Below are 19,901 nucleotides of genomic sequence, written 5' to 3'. Positions count from 1 at the left end.
TGCTAATGTGGTGACGTGGTCAGGGAGGGCCTGTCTGAGGAAGTGACTGAGACCCAAGGATGAGAGAAGATCCAGGGTAACAGTCTTCCCACAAGAGGGTACAACTAGTGTCCTAGATGTAGGACCTAGTGTAGAAATCCTGAGTTGAGAATGAGCTAGACCTGTGCCAGGAACAGAAAGTAGATATACTGGACCCAGCCTGTGAGTTGCCCCAGATCTGTTTAGCCTCCCTTGTCTATGGGTGTGATGGTTAATTTTAAGTGTCAACTTGACTGGGCCACATGGTGCTCAGATATATGGTTTAATATTAGCTCTGGGTATATCTGTAAGGATGTTTCCCCAGCAGATTAGTCTTTGAATCATTGGACTCAATAGAGCAGATTGCCCTCCCCATGTAGGTGGGCATCACCCAATCCACTGATGTTGAATTTACTCACTGTCTGTCTGCTTGAGCTGGGATATCAGTCTAATCTTGTCCTTAGCACACCTGGTTTCCAGGCCTGCAGACTGGTATTGGGATCTATACCATCACTTCTCTGGCTGTCAGGCCTGCACCACTCACCTTCCAGGGTCTCCAGTTTGCAAATGGAAGCTTGGGACTTGTCATCCTCCAAAATGCTGTGAGACAACATCTTAGAAAAATCTCCTCCTGGACCTATGGGCTCTGTTTCTCTGGAGAACCCCAAAGAATACATCAGGACTCAGCATGATGTGGCTCTGTGGCCAACTTTGGCACATGCCATTTTGAGTTGTTCTTCCTTCCTTCCTCCTTCATGACCCATGTTTTTCTCACTCTTTCTTCCCTGGGAGAACACACTCCAATGAATCTTTGCTGCATAAGATTTTGCCTGACTCTGTTGTCTAAGGAACTAGAACCAAGTAAAAAAGCCAACCTTCTAGGACCACAGTGAAAGAGGGAAGCAGAGGTAGGAGATAAAACTGAAAATATGGCTAGATTGGATCCTATAGGGTCTTGTGGGCCCAGGCAAGGGATTTATACTTTATTCCAATTGCCATCCATGGGAAAGGGGTAGCATGGTTCTATTTACATTTTTTGAAGATCTTTTTGGCTGCTTTATGCATAATAGTCTTTCACTAGCAGAGCTCATGCTGTGCATTAGATACTCAATACATTTTTGTTAATTAATTGCATGAATTCATGTCCTCAATAATGAGTTTTATTGTCTTAGTTAGTCTGGGTCAAACCATTTATCTCATGCAATGACCGACCCACTAATAAATGTTTGTGGTAAAGACTCAAACGGCATATACAGAATTCTATTTCACCTAGTAGCTTTTCTTTCAACCCATAAAACATCCTTCTGTCTTATAGCCCCCCATTCCATCCCCTTAGGCACCATTTTACTGAGTATGGGCTAAGAGCCTACATCTTAAGTTAAATTTAAGTTATTTAAGAGGTGATTTAGTAAGACTTAGCATTTCTGAAATTGTTCTGTAGCTGAATTGAAAAGAGGAATGTTCTCTTTGTCAAGTAATTAAACTTCCAATATTTTGTAGGGTAGTCTCTTGCATTATCTCTGTTCACATGCAATGTGAAGTAGAATTGTGGCCACTTATAATGGGAGAGCTAAGAACTTAAGCCTTTCCACATAAACCTCTAGGCCTTTTCTTTCCATTGAAGATAATTGTGCATGCTGGAAGTTGTCATTCTCAGAGAAGGATATTGTAAATCTTCTATGAGAGCCAGAGTTCAGCTGTGGGTTGGTCGGGGGTGGTGAAGAATGACCAGCAAGTAGATGGCAAGAGACCAGTTGACCCTTCCCCACAAAGGCTGTAACATTTCCTCAAATTCTTGGTAAAGTCTTTATAAATACTTACAGCAAAAGCAGAAAGAATGAACAATTTCATATATTTTATACTATTATGTTCCTTAGCCGTTTATTCATAAGGTCCTGCATAATTGTGATACATTGCACAATATCTTTCCTTCCACCTGTCTAAACTCCTACCTTCGACTCCTGCCTCAATACTGAGATGAGGGAGGCTAGACAACAGTGTGTTCACAATTAGAAACTGCAATGCCTGCTAGCATCATGCTTAAACCAAAGTTAACCCAAGCCAGTCCTCAGTCGGAGCCATAAGTCAGTAGCTGAAGGGCTCATAAGCAAATCTCAAGACCAAAGTCTTAAAAGGAGAAAGGTAAAAATTTTTTTAATTTTTTTAACGTTTATATATTTTTGAGACAGAGAGAGACAGAGCATGAATGGGGGAGGGTCAGAGAGAGGGAGACACAGAATCTGAAGCAGGTTCCAGGCTGTGAGCTGTCAGCACAGAGTCTGATGCGGGGCTTGAATCAACAAACCGCAAGATCATGACCTGAGCCGAAGTCAGACACTTACCCAACTGAGCCACCCAGGTGGCCCCCCCCCACATTTTTTTTAATGTTTTAATTTTATTTTAAGAGAGAGAAAGAGAGAGAGAGAGCTAACAGGGGAGGGACAGGGAGCGAGGTGGGTAGAGAGAGAATCCCAAGCAGGCTCCACACTGTCAGTGCACAGCTCAATATGGGCCTCAAACCCATGAACTGTGAGATCATGACCTGAGTCGAAATTGAGTCAGACACATAGCTGACTGACTCACCCAGGTGCCCCCTTACATGTGTTTGTACATAATATCTCCTTTTTACAAGCAATTTAAGTTGGTTAAATTGATTTTTTTCTCCCCAAACCTTCACCCCTAAACTCCACTCTATTTCCTGGCCTCACTTGGGATGAGGTTACATTGCTGATTACCTAAAATATAGCTCCCAACGTGAAAGAAGACCACAATTTTCAAGGTTTATGAAACACTATACGTACGATGTTTTTTTTTACCATATACTATATTACTATATTTGTGTGTGTGTGCATATATACATGCATATATATGTATATATATGACCATTTTACACATTTAGATGGTTAGTAGACTTAAGGAAAATATAAAACTTAATAAAAAGATCAATATTTGCATGAATAGGACTATAATTCAACTCAATCTGTATATGCAAATGTAAATATTTGCATAGTCAACCCCATGTCTATATCTGGGACTTCCTTTGTAGGACTTCTCCAAACTCTTGATCATTCTTTTTGATGCCCAAAATAGAGTATACAAGAGACTAGGCAGAGTCTCATTAATGCATTTTATTTGAAAATTGGTGTGGAATATTTGAAAGTCCAAGAGGTCTGTGTAAGACTAGTTCAAGTCTTAGCTAGATCACTCACTAACCCTAGAGCGTTCCTTCTTTCCTACATTGATTTTTAAATTACTAATTGAGCATTATTCTATGTCCAAGATCCCAGGGACCCAGCATTAAATGATTGCATGAGTCAGGCTTTAGCCAGGAAAACAGAAATGACTGTAGGTATTTCAAGGAAGAGAAATTTAATATAGAGAACTAGATAACATTTTTGAAAGATCTGGAGGATTAGAAAAGGGGGCGATGGTGGTGATATTCTTCCCCAGAACTCATGAACTTCAGGAAGCTGATATCATTGTAGCAGGGCATGGACCCTAATCTGCTGCTGCAGCTACAAGAAGCCACACAGCTGCAAATACTAACTGCTAAACTGCTACACTTGACCTTAGCCAAAAGGCCGAGAAGCGATAACTGCTAAACTGCTAAACAAACACTAACTGCTGCAAATACCTACAGCCTTCTGATGCTTCTCCCACACAACTGCTACTGTTGTTGCAGAAACCAGCACTTACAAGACTGCAGTAGTCTGCTGTGGCTGCTCTTGCCCAGAGCAACTTTTGACTCTCTCCTATCTATCAAATAACACATCTTTGTCTTTTATATTAGCAGTACCAAAACCTGCTGGCAAGAAAGCATGGAAAGTATAGTTTCCAGTCTTCCAGCCCTGATGATGCAAGAGAGAGTGTGAAAAAAGCCACACATGGTTCTGAGTCATTAGTAGAATAAATGGTACCACTGTGGAAACAAAGGCTTAAAATTCATGGATGACAATGTAGAACCTGATGGAATAGACTGATAATTGAAAAGATAATGAAATGTACAGTTATCCCTAACTACATTTTTACACTCTGACTATGCAAATATTTGCTATGACAACTTGCAGATTTTGAGTGTGAATTTAATCATTCAACCTAAAACAGCAAACAAAACCAAATGTGTGTGCTACTGTAAACATTTAAGTCATATGCAAATCCTGGCAATAGAAGGTGGATCACACTACAGTAATACCTCAGGTGTCCTCAGAGAGAGGGAGGTAAACCATAAGACTCTTAAGTACAGAGAAAAAATTGAGGATTGATGAGGGGGTGGGGGAGAGGGGAAAATGGGTGATGGGCATTGAAGAGGACACTTGTTGGGATGAGCACTGGGTCTTGTATGTAGGTGATGAATCATGGGAATCTACTCCCATAACCAAGAGCACACTGCACACACTGTATGTTAAGCAATTTGACAATAAATTATATTAAAATAAATAAAGGTACACACCCAGAAAGGACATAATTTAGTGTTCATGTTATTTAAACATGATGTGAATTATTGCTACTATTCTCCCAATATCATTAAGTGAAAATATTTTCTAAGAAGAGAAAAACACAATGAAATACTCAAGACCAAAGTTTTAAAGAAATTATAAGCTATTCAGATTCAATGATTGTTGTAAAAAACATCATTAGCACACAGGCAGAGGTACTATGGTAAAAATCGTAAGTATATAAATCCCATATTTTGCCCTCATTAGCTGCATAACTCTACGGAAAATAAGTAAGTAAGTAAGTAAGTAAGTAAGTAAATAAATAAATAAAAGCTTACATTTAGATTTCTTTATTATTCTTTATTATTATTTATTTCATGTTCTGTGACTTTGGATGTTAATTTACAGGTATCTATCTACTTCATGAATTACAAACTCCAAGAAAAAAGACTGCCTAACAGTTCCTCAAATTTCGACATGGGCACATCTGAGACATTTACTATTTTACTCAGTCTTCCACCCACTCAGTCCTCTCTGCTTCCTTATTATGTAAGGGCCACAGTTACTGTAGCCTTTATCTGCCTTTTCTCAGCATCAAATCTCCCTTGGGCAATTCTTCAAGGGATAGGTAATAATTTTTTTAATTGTGTTTTTTATTGCTTTTATTTTGGTAAGCAGTGTTTTATTAATCATGCATTTAACGTATTTTATGGCTTGTTTCTCATTACAGTATACACTGGTTGTAATGAAGGAGGAAGACGTAATTTGTATCTGATACATGCAGTATCAATCTGTGCTACATCTGTGATAGTAAGTGATGGGCTGGACACCAACAACATACACCATGAGCTGGAAAAACATGAGTCTTCTCCCAATGTAAAGCAGATATAAAGTGTGGGCTCAAGCTGCCGAGATTTGTCATCCAGCAGTTTCAGGAACAGATTACATTCTGATAATGAGGGATACTTTTAATATCAAAAATGCTTACTGAATATTTAGACAGGGAAACACAAAGTCTTGAAGAAGGGGACCAAACTGTTTGAACTTAAAGACAAATATAGGCAAAAGAAGGAAGAGAGCTTGGCATGGGGAACAGCCAAAAAGGAGACACATTTTTCCAGGTAGAAGAAACAGCAGGTAACAAGCCCATAAGCAAGAGAGTGTAGAAAACAGAAAGTTTCAAGTTGTGAAAAAGTAAATGCAACTAGGATGTGCAATAGAAAAGGAAGAGTGGCAAGAGGAGATCTTGCAGAGGTGGATTGATTGAGAGTATTTTATTCATCATGTCGAAGAATTTGAACTTCATCCTAGAGGAAAAGGAATGTGCTGAAGGATTTCTGTAGAATGGTAATACTGTCAATTTGAATTCTGGGAAGACTAATTTATGTGTTCCGTGGAACCTAGATTGGAGGGTAGAATCCTGCAGTGAGAACTGTCAATGAGTCGCTGCAATAGCTTCCCAAACTTGATTTCCCTTCGGTGAAAGTCATACTACTTCCCCAAGTATCATTTGTAATTAACTTTAGTCTTTGCTAAGCTCAATGCTATTTATTTTCATTTCTATTTGATCAGTAAACTAAATTATTGATATTTCACCCTTACAAATATTTACTCTTTTACATAAATATAAATGTGTGGTTTCTTAGAGTTCTTAGTTTACCTGGTTTAAAATTATGCATGCTAATAATAATATCCACCATATATTGAGTACCTGCTAGTACAGACCCCAAGGCCTCATACTAGGTGGTTGGAATGTAGTTTCTCATTTAATCCTCATACATTCCTCAATGCTCTTTTTATGGATGATAGGTCTGAGGCTTAGTGGTTGCAACATTTGCTCAAGGTCATGGGATTAGTTTCTCATGGAGCTGGACTCCAGCCCAGGTCTGCCAGATACAAGGACCAAAGCTTTTACCCACTGTTCTTTTTTATGTGTGTCATACACGTGGAGACATCAGAAGAACATGGAGGAGATAGGTCCCAGAAAGACCACAGACTGGAGAAATGAGTAGAGACTCTGTGAGAACATGTTCCAGTTCCCCAAACAATAATTGAGTATCCAGCAACATTCTATTCAGGGTAGATCTTCATTTTTCTCTCTAACTCATCATTTAAGATGAAGAAACTAGAGCTAGATAGCTAACTAGGTTTTCCTAAAAGTGACATTCGAATTCTCAAATATACAACCCTCTTCATTTTGTTTACTTGGTGATGGAGAAGTTCAAGTGTTTTAGAACCTTAGTAATTTTTTTAAAAAGCACTTGGGCTGGTCCTGCCATACATAAGGTGAGGTCTCCAGCTTGATGAGCTCACAGTCCTTCCATGTTGATGTACACTTCCTTCTGCTCATCATCTGTTTATTCATTCACTTGTTCTCTTCACTCTGCAGCAATTGCTACACTTGTTGATATAGGTCTTGAGGCTTTCAGGACTTTGAAGGAGTTCAAAGCCTTTGAACATTATTCGTATCTTTCTGTCTGGATGCTGAGTCATTCCTTATGGAAGTATATTGAAATAGATGGAAAGTGCATTATTTTAGTCAACCAACCAAATAAATTCAAACAAGCAAAACTGCTGATGTATCCCGGAGAATATAGTACTAAACATGAATTTATTTTTCACAGTAATTCAAGATGAGAAGATAATCCCCTAAGTGCCCTGGTGATTCTTTGGGAAGGGTAAGGGCTTGTGAAGAACTCACAGGACTTTTGCACAGATTGTCAGGTCTTTTCCCTCATGAATTTGTCTCCATTTAATAGCAGGAGAAGTTAAGATTCTAAATCACAAGCAAAAAAGGATTATAGCCAATACTCTCTAACTCTCCATTTTTTTATTGTCTAACTTGTGGTACAAGCTTTCAACAGCTAATGATTAGTACATCATTAGATGGAGGTGCAGGTGATAACAACCATTTCTGCAACCCTAGCTGACTTGATGTGACTCCTGAATGGCCTCTAGCCCAGATCGCATGCTTCTTTCATTGGATATTTCAAGGGATTTAAAACAACTAGCACTCTTCTTACCCTTGCTAATCATGTTTTTATATCCTTGTGTTTAGAAAAAAATGTTAACTAAATTAAGTAGAAAGGGTTATTATCAATCATCTAATCTAATATTTTCTTTTTTTTTGCTCTTTTGAGTGTGTACAAAAAATGTTGGTATTCATAACTTTATTATTTCGAAAAGCAATTATAGACTTCTGGATATTACCTGTTGAAATATGGAAAAGAAAATGAATATTTACATGTTCTAAATTCTTAAACACAGATGATGTAGTGATAAATTTCTCCCTTATGCTATAAATAGACATCAAGTGGATTAATCTATTGATTAATGAACAAAGTGGTCAAAAGAGTTAGGTAAGAAAGTCAGGTTATTGGACATAATTCTCATAAAATAACGTAAGCAACCACAAAAATGGCAGTCATCTATTAGTGTCCTCTATGTGTAAGGCAATGATGTAGTAATTCCACATATATTTTTTTCTAATCTTTTAACTCATGCTTCAAGGCAAATATTAGGCTCACTTAAGATATAAGTAAATCAAATCTCGGGAAAGCCAGGTCACTAGTCCAAGATCACACTACCCCAGTGAAACAGAGATAGCATGAGGTCCCACTGACTTCAAAGCCACATTCTTTCAACAGACTCTTGTTATCGCATTAATCAGTAGGTTTGCTGCCTAGTTGATAGCATCACATAAAAAAAAAAAAAAAAAAAAGCAAGGCAACATACAAAGTATTTCCAATCCAGGGTTTTCTTTGCCCGCATGTGACACATACCAATTCTAGCTGATATCTTACAAATATAAACTGGGACTATTTTATAATGTTTTTATTTATTTTTGAAAGAGAGAGAGAGAGCTCAGGGGAGGGGGAGAGAGAGAGGGGGCAGAGGATCTGAAGTGGGCTCCATGTTGACAGCAGAGAGGCTCAAACTCACAAACCATGAGATCATGACCTGAGGTCAAGTAGGATGCTTAACTGACTGAGCCAAACAGGTGTCCCTAAACTAGGAATACTTTAATTCTATGTTTACTTCAGTGGTTCATTTTTCTTATTCCAAGAATTCAAAGGCTGCAGGGAGGAGACAAAAAGAATCCAGTGCTGGTAAAGTGGAAGGACAACTGGATAGAGAACCGAGACTGGAACTCGCACACACCTGAATGGGCCCTAGGAGCAAGCACGTAGGCCCTCTGAGGCTCACATCTTCTCTGAGAGTCAGGAGAAGATACTGCCCTAGCATTCTGCCCTTGCATAAGGCCCTGGGTTGTCAAGGAGACCAAGTGAGGCAATGAATGAGAAAGTGCTTTACACATTGTGAAGTTCTGTATCACCTGTAGTGTTCCACAAGTCCAGAAGACTGCAAAATGAGATGGGAAGAATATCAGACATATTCTGTGCCCCCAACCATCCCATTGGCCCACATAATTTAAGCCAAGCTTTCATGGGCATCCGAAGTGTGCCTGATGCACCACTCTCTGTCTTTTTGCCACATGGTTCCCTCTACAGTTTGTAGGGCTTCTTATCCCAGGAACAAGTGCAGCCTGAGAGTTTAGAGGTAGTCATTGCTCACACCTATAGTGGACAATAGGTGGATGAGTAAGTGTTCCAGATTCCTGTGCCTCAGAAAGACAATTCTGAGGCACATTCTGCAAGATTCCTCAGATGGCTTCTGTGGGGTTCAGCCCCAGCTGCTAAATTTAGTGTCTAGCTCAATCCCCTAGGCTTTATTGACTGTTATTCTTCCCCAATCTCACTTCCCCTCTCCGTCTCTACTTCATTTAATTCCCCCTTGTGATGGTTACTTTTATGTGTCAACTTGACTGGGCTGCAGGTTGACCAGATATTTGGTTAAATATTATTTCTGGAGGTGTCTGTGAGGGTTTCCGAATGAGATTAACATTTGAAGTGATAGAGTGAGTCAAACAAATTGCCCTTTCCAGTGTGGGTGGGCCTCATCAAATCTGTTGAAGACTTGAGTGAAATGAAAGGCTGAACCAAAAAAGAATTCTGTCTGACTGTCTTCAAGAAGGTACATTGGTGTTTTCCTGCTTTTGGACTTGGACTCTGACTAAAACTTTTACCATCAGCTCTGCTGGTTCTGAAGGTTGCTGACTATGGATCTTGGATTTCTCAGCCTCCATAATCACAAGAGCCAAGCCATTCTCTTAAAGTAACTATTCCTGTAACTATCTATCTATCTATCCATCCATCCATCCATCCATCCATCCATCTATCTTCCATCACCTACTCATCTACCTAATCTCCTATGGGAGACAAATACACCGCCAAATCAACAACTGGTACCCAAATCATTGTCTCAGATTCTACTTCAGGGAGATATGGAACTAAGACAGAGGAGCTGACTTGTAAGTCCTTTCCATCAGATCCACTGATTCCTTTACTTCTGCAAAAGTTTACAGAACTTCTGTTGTGCAGTAGAAACTATACTGTGGGATAGAGGAATATAACAGGCTCCTGACCTTGGTGTATTTGCAGACGAGGTAGGTGACAGACATAGAAACGGGTGATGGCAGTGCAGAGCAGTGAGGCTAGAAGGCAGGTATGCATCCCTGCCTCTTGGCCTCATCTCTGCATCTCTGGATCAGCATCCGTGTTTGGATACAGTTCCATTTGTTGAATTTCTGGTCGTGCTTCCTCAGTACAAACCCCTTCCCCCAGTCTTGGCACAGACTCCCAGCCAAGATGTCTCCCTTAATGATATTTCTGGGCTTGTGAGCCTGACACAATGACAGCTGTGAAGAATGCTCCATCTCAAAAAGGTCAGGGAACAGCATAATCCACAGGCTAGCAGCCACTTTGCACAAAGCCCATTGCTGAAACACAGATTTTAACCTTTTGGTTTTGCTAAGGCAGTCTTCAGCTCCTGCGTCCTACCAGGGACTGGCAGTGACTAGGAGAGGCAGAGGAGGGATTTGTCATAGCAGGCCCCTGTACCCAACTCTCCATCCTTCCCTGCCAGTGTCTACAAATGCCGCATCTGGTGTTTTGTACCTGGGTGTGTTGGACAACTGTTGCTTGATTGAAAGTGGCAACGTTGAAATGCAAAAAGCTGGGGCACGGATATGTCACCTTATACTTTCATGCTGAGGGGACTCCGATGAAAGGATTCAGCTGTTGGGTCCCCAGCCTCCCTGGGGCAGCAAATCTCTTTTCTTTTGACTCTTCCACATGTTAAATGGCTGCTCTGATCCAGATACATTACTGACACCGAAGGTCTGGCGGTAATGAGACTATAGCTGCTGTCCTGAGGCTCCCTCTGGTCTAGCAAGAAGTCTGATGCAACACAGAGCTGTAAGATATCAAGTCCTCTTCTGTGTCCACTTTTGTAGGAAGGCAGTGGGTGAAATGGTTTATCTATTCCATAAGTGAGTTAACTTCTCTGGGTTTCCAATTCCTCATCTGAAAATGGGAGAACAGCTGCAGACAACGTCTCTCCTATTCCCTCCTCAGCTCCCAAGAAATGGTTATTACATGACATGATACAGATACTAACTATCTACAGGCAATCATATTAGAATATATAAATGTATCAAATCAATGTGTTTGTATACCTTAAATTTATACAATATCATATGGTAAATCTATTTCTTTTTATTTTTTTAATTTTATTTATTTTTTATTTGAGAGAGAAAGAGAGAGAGCACTATTGGGGATGGGAGGGACAGAGAGAGAGAGAGAGAGAGAGAGAGAGATAATCTCAAGCAAGTTCCACTCTCAGTGTGGAGCCTGACGTGGGGCTCGATCTCACGACCCTGGGATCATGACCTGAGCCAAAATCAGGAGTTGGATGCTTAACTGACACCATCAAATATATTTCAATTAAAAATTTGAAAAGGAAAAAAATGGGAAAACAGCCTGTGGATATGGTGCAGTTGTGGGAAGAGACCATGGGAGGCACAGCGCATCTGGATGTCCAGGAGGAAGAGAATGTTGCTATCTCCCTTTCCTGCCCTCCCCACCTGCCATACCCAGAGCCTCTCTCCTGGGCTTCATCTGCATGCCTGTGACACTCTGTTTTGCCCTCTCCACTCCGGATAGTAATCTTGACAGAAATGAAGTCATTTAAACCCTTACGATTCTAGGTTTCCTATCTGTGAAATGGGAATGGGCTAAAACTACCAGCTCCGTCAATCTTGTTGGATTATTGAAACAATAGCTGTGACAGAACTTGCTAAACTGGAAAGTCCTCATTATCCACATGAAGGGACCTTCAAAAGCAAAGTAAAGGGGAATTTTCCTGGGCTGTAGTTATGCCTATCCCTCTTATTTGAGTGACATAAGTTTTCAGTGTCTCATATATTGTGTTTTAAAACATTTTTTTTCATATTATAAAAGCCATGTGTCTACATAGTGTTTCATTTAAAAAGACAAGCAAAAAGTTGAGAAGAAAACAAAAGCTGCCCTTTATCCCACTCTACACCAATTGTGCCGTTAACAGCTTTCTATATACCCTCCCGTAATCGCTGCAGGTTTTGATTTGGTCTGGATTGGAATTCAGGTTGAATAGCCCTCTACTGACTGGCCGGTTCCAGAGAGCTTAGAAACCAGGTGAGGAAGGTTGGGGAGTGAGAAGTCAGAGAAAGGAAACACACAGCTCCTGATTTTTAGGTAGACATAACTGAGGCTTGAGTCCTTGATCTGAATATTAAAGGAGGGAACTCCAAAGGGGAGAATATATGTCCTCCTTCCTCAAAGTGTTTCCAAATAGGAGTAGGGGTCCAATGTTTTCACCTCAAGTGTCTCAACAGTCACTTCACCAGGTACAAACTCGGTGACCCAGAACAGAGGACAAGGACAAAGAGAGGCTGGCTACACTGAAGAACAGAGAATGTGTATCTCTCTGTGTGTGCGTGTGTGTGTGTGTGTGTGTGTGTGTGTGTGTGTGTGTGTGAGATTTCCTTCTGAGACTTCAAGAGAACACAGTAAAGAAAAATCACAGTGGGCCTCAGTGATAAGGGAGAGAATGTATATCTGTAGGAAGATTCGGAGGAAACCAAATAAAAGCAGGCAAGGTAAGAAAAGCCCCTTGAGCTGCCTTAGAGGAGGACTAAAGGCAAAGGACTTCTGGAGCAGAAGTTGGGTCCAGACCGTTGGGAGTCCATGGACTTGAACATCCCTACCTTCTCCTTACCTCAGGAGCCTTAGCCTGAGGTCCATGAAACTCCATAGACCACAAACCACAAGAGGATAGATCTTCCCATTACATTACAGTTGTTTCAAATTGAAAGTGTACAATACCATGACTATTGTATTACAGGGGTTATTAAAACCACGAGTAGGTTGTGTTATTTAATGCATTAATAAAGACACACATATATTACTGTGTCAGGGTTTGTTATGTTTACTGTTCTGATAATGAGAATTCAGGCATTGGTTTCATTTGTCATTCTTTGTATTGTATCTAATGCTGTAAAAATATTACTCATGGAAAGAGTCTAAAAAAATAAGCCACCATCCCTAATGGATCTATGGCATAAAAAGGAGAAGACCCCTTGTTTCAGTAACTACAGGAGACCTAGAGAGATGTCCACAGGGACTTCCAGAGGCAGAAAAGAATAGTCCAGATGCTTTGGGATGCAAAGGCAGAAAACTAGACTCTGATTTAGCAACAGAGGTATATGTTATCTCAGATAAATTTAAATCCAGAGCAAGGTTGTGGTTGATGCACTAGATCACGAAGGACATGAGACACCCAAGCCTACCAGTGTTTCTTCTCTGCCATTCACCTGATGGTCCCCTCAAGTTCATGATTTGGCTACAGTTATAGGGCTACTGGATACTCTTTGTTTACATCTAGTAAGGGTCAGAGAAACCAGTGTTTTTCCTGTTGTTCTCTCTTATAAGTAAGGGAAAATGTTAAAATCTCTGGCAACTTCTCTTGACTCATTGGTCAGAACTGGGTCACACGCTTATTCATTGATCAATCAGAAAAAAGAACGATGTGATTAGCAGACATGGCTTGGTTTAATCAGGAACAACCCCACCACACTCAGGTCAAAGTCAATTCCCCAAACTGCATATTGTGGCCACATGATGGGGGGAGAGAATGAATCCTCTCATATGTGGTCCACACCATATGGAGCTTCTGGTCTATATCTGCAGCTTCGTGGTCATGCTCTTAGTCCACAGAATAAGGAATTGGATGCTGGATTTGAGTGCTTAAATATCAATTACAACATTATGCTAAAACTCTTTGCATGTAGAAGTATCAGGAAGGGCAGTGGGTAGATGAACAGGGTGCTAGGTGTGGACTCAGGGGAAGTAATGTGTGATATTCTTATTAGAGAAGAGGTAAAGGTTTATGCAGTTTTCCAATATTGGATGTATCCAAAATGTGTTACAGGTAAGCAGACTCATGGAACCCCTAAACCATCCAGGCCACTTGACAGGGTCTGAACCAGTTGAAGTCCCAGGGCAATTGCCTCTAACCAGGAACAAACTCTTCCATTTCCCACTGTGTGTCTTACAAATGTGCATCACATTTTATGTGCACGCCAAGATCAAGGCAGACAAGCGAAGGATTAGTAATTGACAACACTTTAGAGCACGACTGCTTTGGTTCACATTCCAGCTCTACTAGGTATGTAGCTTCTCTGGTTTCTTCATTTGCAAAATAGGAATTGCAATAACAATGGTCTTCTCACAGGATCATGGTGAATTTTAAATGAGTCATTGCATGCCAAGTATGTTTTAAAGTGCCTGGCATATATAAAGCAGTAAGTGCATCTTACTGTTTAAAATAAAATCTCCCCACCTTTCCTCTGCCTCTAACCAGGAGTTTTAAAGCAATGCAGGACTCGTTTCAGAAATGCCTCTAATCCAAGTGATGCACATTTCATATACTCAACAGGTATTTTCAGAAAACATATGAAAATGTGTGCAATAGCTCAACCTAATCATCTCACTGGTGGGATGGTCTTTGCAACGTCTAGACATATAAAGTATCATGAGCTTGAGGCTGAACTTGAGTCTGTAATTGCTCTATTCTGTGCACACACACGCAAATATACACACACCAAACATAAAGCAAATATACACACAAGACCTACTGTTAACAACCAAGACAACATAGAAAATCACATCCAACCTGGATGCTTAGGGGGTCACAGTTGGTGGAGTATAAGAGACACTGTATGACCACTGATATTTGCATACTGATATTACAGGCTGGCTACAGAAAGTTATCCTTCTCTCTGTCCCAGTCCGCTGCCCACAAACTAAATCAGGTGAGTCGTCTGGTAACCAATGTGGAGTCTCACAAACACTCAAGAGCAGCAATGTCCATGTTCCTCCCCTCCAGCTCCATGTCAAGTTCCCCTCCACATACTTGTGTTTTCCTCTTAGTATCCTCACTGCTGCTGCCTTCCTGGAAAGCTGGTGCCTTCTTAGGATACTTGGTCTCAGAGCTGCAAAGCTGTCGAGAAGCCATACAGCACTGTGTTCCCTCGTGACCTCTGCATGGCAGAGAAGGCTGCTTTTCTATATTTTGTGCCATCTTTTGTTACCTGGGTTCTGGGGTGACACCACTTGTCTCTGAGCATCAGAAGGTCTAAATGGCCCCTTTAGATTCTTTCGGCATATCTCCCATCTTTAAGGGAACAGGCACTACTCTGCGTTTCAGTTTATCTCCAGACTATTTTTCCATCACACACCTGTACACACACAGGCACACACGCACAGGTCCACATTTATTCCTGAAAATAAAATAGATCATCGATGGCTTTCAGAGCAGTATGGGGCCCCCTACCAATATCCACACTGTCCCTTTGTACACTGCCTCTCCCTCTCAAGCACCCCGCCCTGCTAGTGAGTCACAGATAACTCACTATCCAAGCAGTGAGGGGAGGAAGACAGATTGGTGGTTTGAGGAAAAATTCAAAATGACAGTTGCATCAGGCAGCAAGAAAAGTAGTCATAGGAGAAACCATATTGTTTTCCTGCTAGGAGTCCTGAGTGTATAAAGAATAAATTGGCAAGTGTTGATGGATTAATGATGGTGGCATCTGCTAGAAACAGGTGGTGGCTCACAGGGGCTATGAAGATGCTCCTGGAATTAGGAAACACCCCCCCCCCAACCGCATTCACGCTTGGGCTTCTACTTCCTACCTTCTCTTCAGAGTCCATGAGATTAAGATGCTACACACAACCCAAAAAAGAATGGGCTGAATGTGGTGTTAGCCATGACATGTTAGATATGCATTGTCTCCTTGATTCAATCTCTTCCTGGTTCTGTATTTTCCTATAGTGTGAATATCCCAGTATGAGAGAGGAGAGAGGGGTTGGCAGCTGGCCTGGTCTATGTAATACCCATTCTGAGATAGTAAAATAAATGCCAGATGACATGACACCTCCTGAAGCTGTTGGCCTCGAAAGCTCAGATACAAGCCAGAGAAGGTAGTTTCACTGACAGCAAGGCTGGGATCCCCTTGACTTCAGCAGGTGGCCATTCCCTTGATTGATATTGAAACAACAGCAATAACAACAAAATAAACAAAACAAAGACGATGGCAGTTTGGAATCCTTCATCTTCCTCTCCCTGGAAAGCTAGGTTAAAGGGTAAGGGATAACTTCTGAAGAGTGTTACCAGATCATGGACTCTGGGCTAATGCTGCTATTGAATTAAATGTGACAAGAAGTGACCCATCTGTTTATTGAGACATTAAACAAGATGAGTATGTTATTCAAAACTTAGGGCTCAACTAAGAAGTGGCATGTGTTTGTGTGGATGGGTTTCATGTGTATATATCCCCACCCCCAACACACACACACACATCCTTCATTAACATGGAATGATCCCTTGCAGCTTTCTGTGTGGGTCCAACATCATCAGATCACCTTGCAGTGCTCACTACTGATGTCCATTATGGGACTTCTGTCCTGCTGAGCACAGCTGGTGATCACTGCCCTGCTGATCGTTCCTTTATCTCTACCTGGCCCCTGAGGAAAGGAGAAGATTGCTAACATGTCCACTTCTTAAAATGTACAGAAATTGTACATTTCCTCACCTCTAAAATACAGAAAATGTTAATTGAGAACATTCACTGAACACTCATTTTATGCAGGTTTTTAATAAACATCTCGTCAAGTGTTAATCCTTCTCTTAGAGTTGTGGTAAAGATTCAGTGAACTAATAGATGTAAGTGCTTAGGACATTATTTGGAATTTAGTTAATATTTCTACTACTATTTCTAGAACTACCACCATTCATTCTTTAGCTATTCATTTTCTAGGGTTGCCATCGACAAAACATCATAGACTGGTGGCTTAAACAACAGAAATTTCATTCTAAAAACTAGTGTATCTGTGTCCTAATATCCTTTTCCTACAAGGACAATGGTCATATTGGTTTGGGACCACCCATATGACCTCATTTTAACTTAATACTTTTTTAATGGGCTATCTCCAAATACAGCCACATTCTTAGTTCCTATGGGTAGGACTTCCATATATGAATTGGGGGTGGGGAAGGCATAGTTCAACCCATAACAATTATAGTACATGACTTTGCCTTATGTTCTTACTGTGAACCTCTGGAGATGACTTTACAGTTAGACTTCAATGGAAATTGAGATTGAAAAGAAGAGAGAGATAAAGAAGGGAATATGGAAAATGACTTGAGACTAAATCTTGATGTGAAAGCCTGGGTTTAGCTTCTTCAGGTCACCTTAGGACACCCTCAAAGGCTGACTCCCCAGGATGGTTTTAGCCCACTTCCATTTCATTGTTCCCAGTGAGCACATCCAGTAGTAGGTCCACTGGAGGCGTGGCTTGGACCCTAGTCCATGAGGCCATAGGAAAGAAGGGAAGTAGTAACGTCTTATGCTATTCCAAGATCATCTCCAGTTCTGACTTCTTGGCTCAGGATTTGCAATTTCCCAAGATAAATGTTCATTACCTCCAGGAAAAATCCCATCCATCCTCATGGGTTCTGTTCTTTGGCCTTGGCAATACAATAAAAATAAAACTTATCAGGTCATTCTGACATATTCTTTAATTAAAAGACATTGTTGGGGTGCCAGGGTGACTCAATCGATTGAACAACTGACACTTGCTTTCGGTTCATGTCATGATCTCACAGTTCATGAGTTCAAGCCCGACATAGGGCTCTGAGCTGACAGCACCCCGAGCCTTCTTAGCCTTCCTGGGACTATCTCCCTCCCTCTCTGCTTTCACACGCTCTCCCTCTCCCTCTCAACAAGTGAATAAACATTAAAAAATACCTTATCAATGTGAAACATGCTCTGAAATTCACTTCATAATTGATATTATCTTTTGGCAAATTGCTTTCCATTATTTTTTCTGTATTTTACATGTGATTTAGCCAGGCCTATCCTCTGTCATTGGCCATGTTTTCAGCCATGCCTATTTAATTTTGTCCATGTTATAGTTGTTATGTCAAATATGATTCTCATCTCTGCAGTGGTTTTATTTTTCCTCTTCTTTTCTTTTTCTGATCGATTCTCACTTGTTAACCTCCTTCTACACAAATATCAGCTTCCTTTCCTTTTGTCTCTAGGGCTTATCCTTTGAGTTTTTTTTTTTTCTTTTTTTCTCCAGAGAAACTGTTTTTGATGACCTGTGATGTCTGATTCTTGCCCATTTTCTAGAGTAATTCTGACAAAATTTAAGGTGTTGTATTTTGCTTAAATTTTCTTCATCAACATTATTACTATTTTAATTATAGAGTCTGTGCATAAGTCTTGAGCCACATCTTTATTGTTCCATATGTCTGAAGCTTGGAGAGGACCTTTTCTTCTAAGTTAGGTATTTGCTCCCATAAAGTGAGAAAGCTGGCAGAAGGCATAAGGCTGAGAAAGTTGACACCTTACATTTTGATGAATGGTCTCAATCTTTCTTAAATCAATGTCCTCTGGCCTGAGTATATGTGTTCCCCTAATCTGAGTGTTCAAAATGTTTGAGGACTAACAGTGAATTTCTGGAAATCTCAGGTTCTGCGTGTTACTATCTGCTTTTCTTCCCTCCTTCCAGACTGTTCCCAGGTGATTACTTCACTAATATCATTGCTGAAAATGTTGGCGTGTCTTCATGGTGCTTCTTCCTGCTTCATTTCCCAAGCTGGTCTGAGGTATCTCTGAGGATGTATTTCCCTCTATCTCTCCAGACTATTTCCATCCCTTTAGCAGTAAAAGTCATTGGATGGGTCTTTCAACACTGTGACCATTATTTTACAGAACTGTACATCTGCACATAAATTTGAAGAGGCTATCACTGTCCCCATTTTAAAATGCCTTATTTCATGCATTCTTTATATTTTATGACTTGTAATAGAGGCCTACTTCTTGTGTTATTAGAGAAGGCATTATGTCCTCATTTGTTTACTCTTTCTAAAATCATTTTGACGGATTTCCACAGAGGGGAGTGGATACATATTTTTAATTATCCCAACTGTTATTCATATATATATATATTATATATATATAATATATATTATATATAATTTCTTTGTTTTACGGTGTTTTCCCCAAATATATTTATTTATACTGATGTGTTTTTGTAAAGTGACTTCCACCCATCCAAGCAATTAGCATATTCATAATTAATTGTTTATAAATAATAATACCAGATATGGAAAATCAATGGCCTTGTGTTTTTAAGGAGCACCAAGAGAAGGCAAGATTTTTTCCCTAATCATTCTTCTAGGATAAAATAAAAACTATAAGATTCACGAGGGCTGGGGCTGTTTTATTACCTGTGATAGCACATTGTTTATGCTAGTGCATGGAACATAGTAAATCTTAATAAATTTATGTTGAAAGAATGAACAAAGTCCACATATGTAGGGCATACGAAAGAATGTGATGAAAATTCACTTGATCAAGTGAATAGGAAATATGATACGGTGTATGAAGGAGAATGAAGAGTAAAAATAACCTCAAAGGTTATATTAAGAGAGATGTATAAAAAGAAAAACAACTAGTAATGCTCATTTCAAGTTCTTTTCTCAATTCTCCAGGGTTGCTTTGCACTGGAATGAGCCACCTGGATGTCTATGTCATTCTAAACAGACCCGCAGTAGTGTTACAAGTTGTTGACTTCATAAGCAGAGACACAAGGATGCAGAAGGTCACTGCTAGTAACTTGTGGGACTAGGTATTTCTCAGATTTATCTCTCAGGATGCTGAGGCAGGATTGCAGTCCTGAAGCAGAGGTGTAAGAGCAAGGAAAGTTATCCAGACAACCAGGCACAGAAAACAAAATAGAAGATAAGGAAGGGCTCACCACAGGAGCCAGTTAATGGGGTTGTGGTTGCATAACATGCATATACCCAGAGGCAGGCAGGAAGTGGGATTTTTTTTTCAAATTCCTGAGTGTTAAAAATTTTCCTTCACTTAATAAAAATAGTTTTCATTTATTTTTTTTATTATAAGAGGAGCAACAGTTTATGGTAGAACATTTTGAA

Source organism: Felis catus, chromosome B1 (assembly GCF_018350175.1).
Source record: "Felis catus isolate Fca126 chromosome B1, F.catus_Fca126_mat1.0, whole genome shotgun sequence".
NCBI classification, from domain to species: domain Eukaryota; kingdom Metazoa; phylum Chordata; class Mammalia; order Carnivora; family Felidae; genus Felis; species Felis catus.
Note: the sequence above shows the minus strand (reverse complement) of the source record.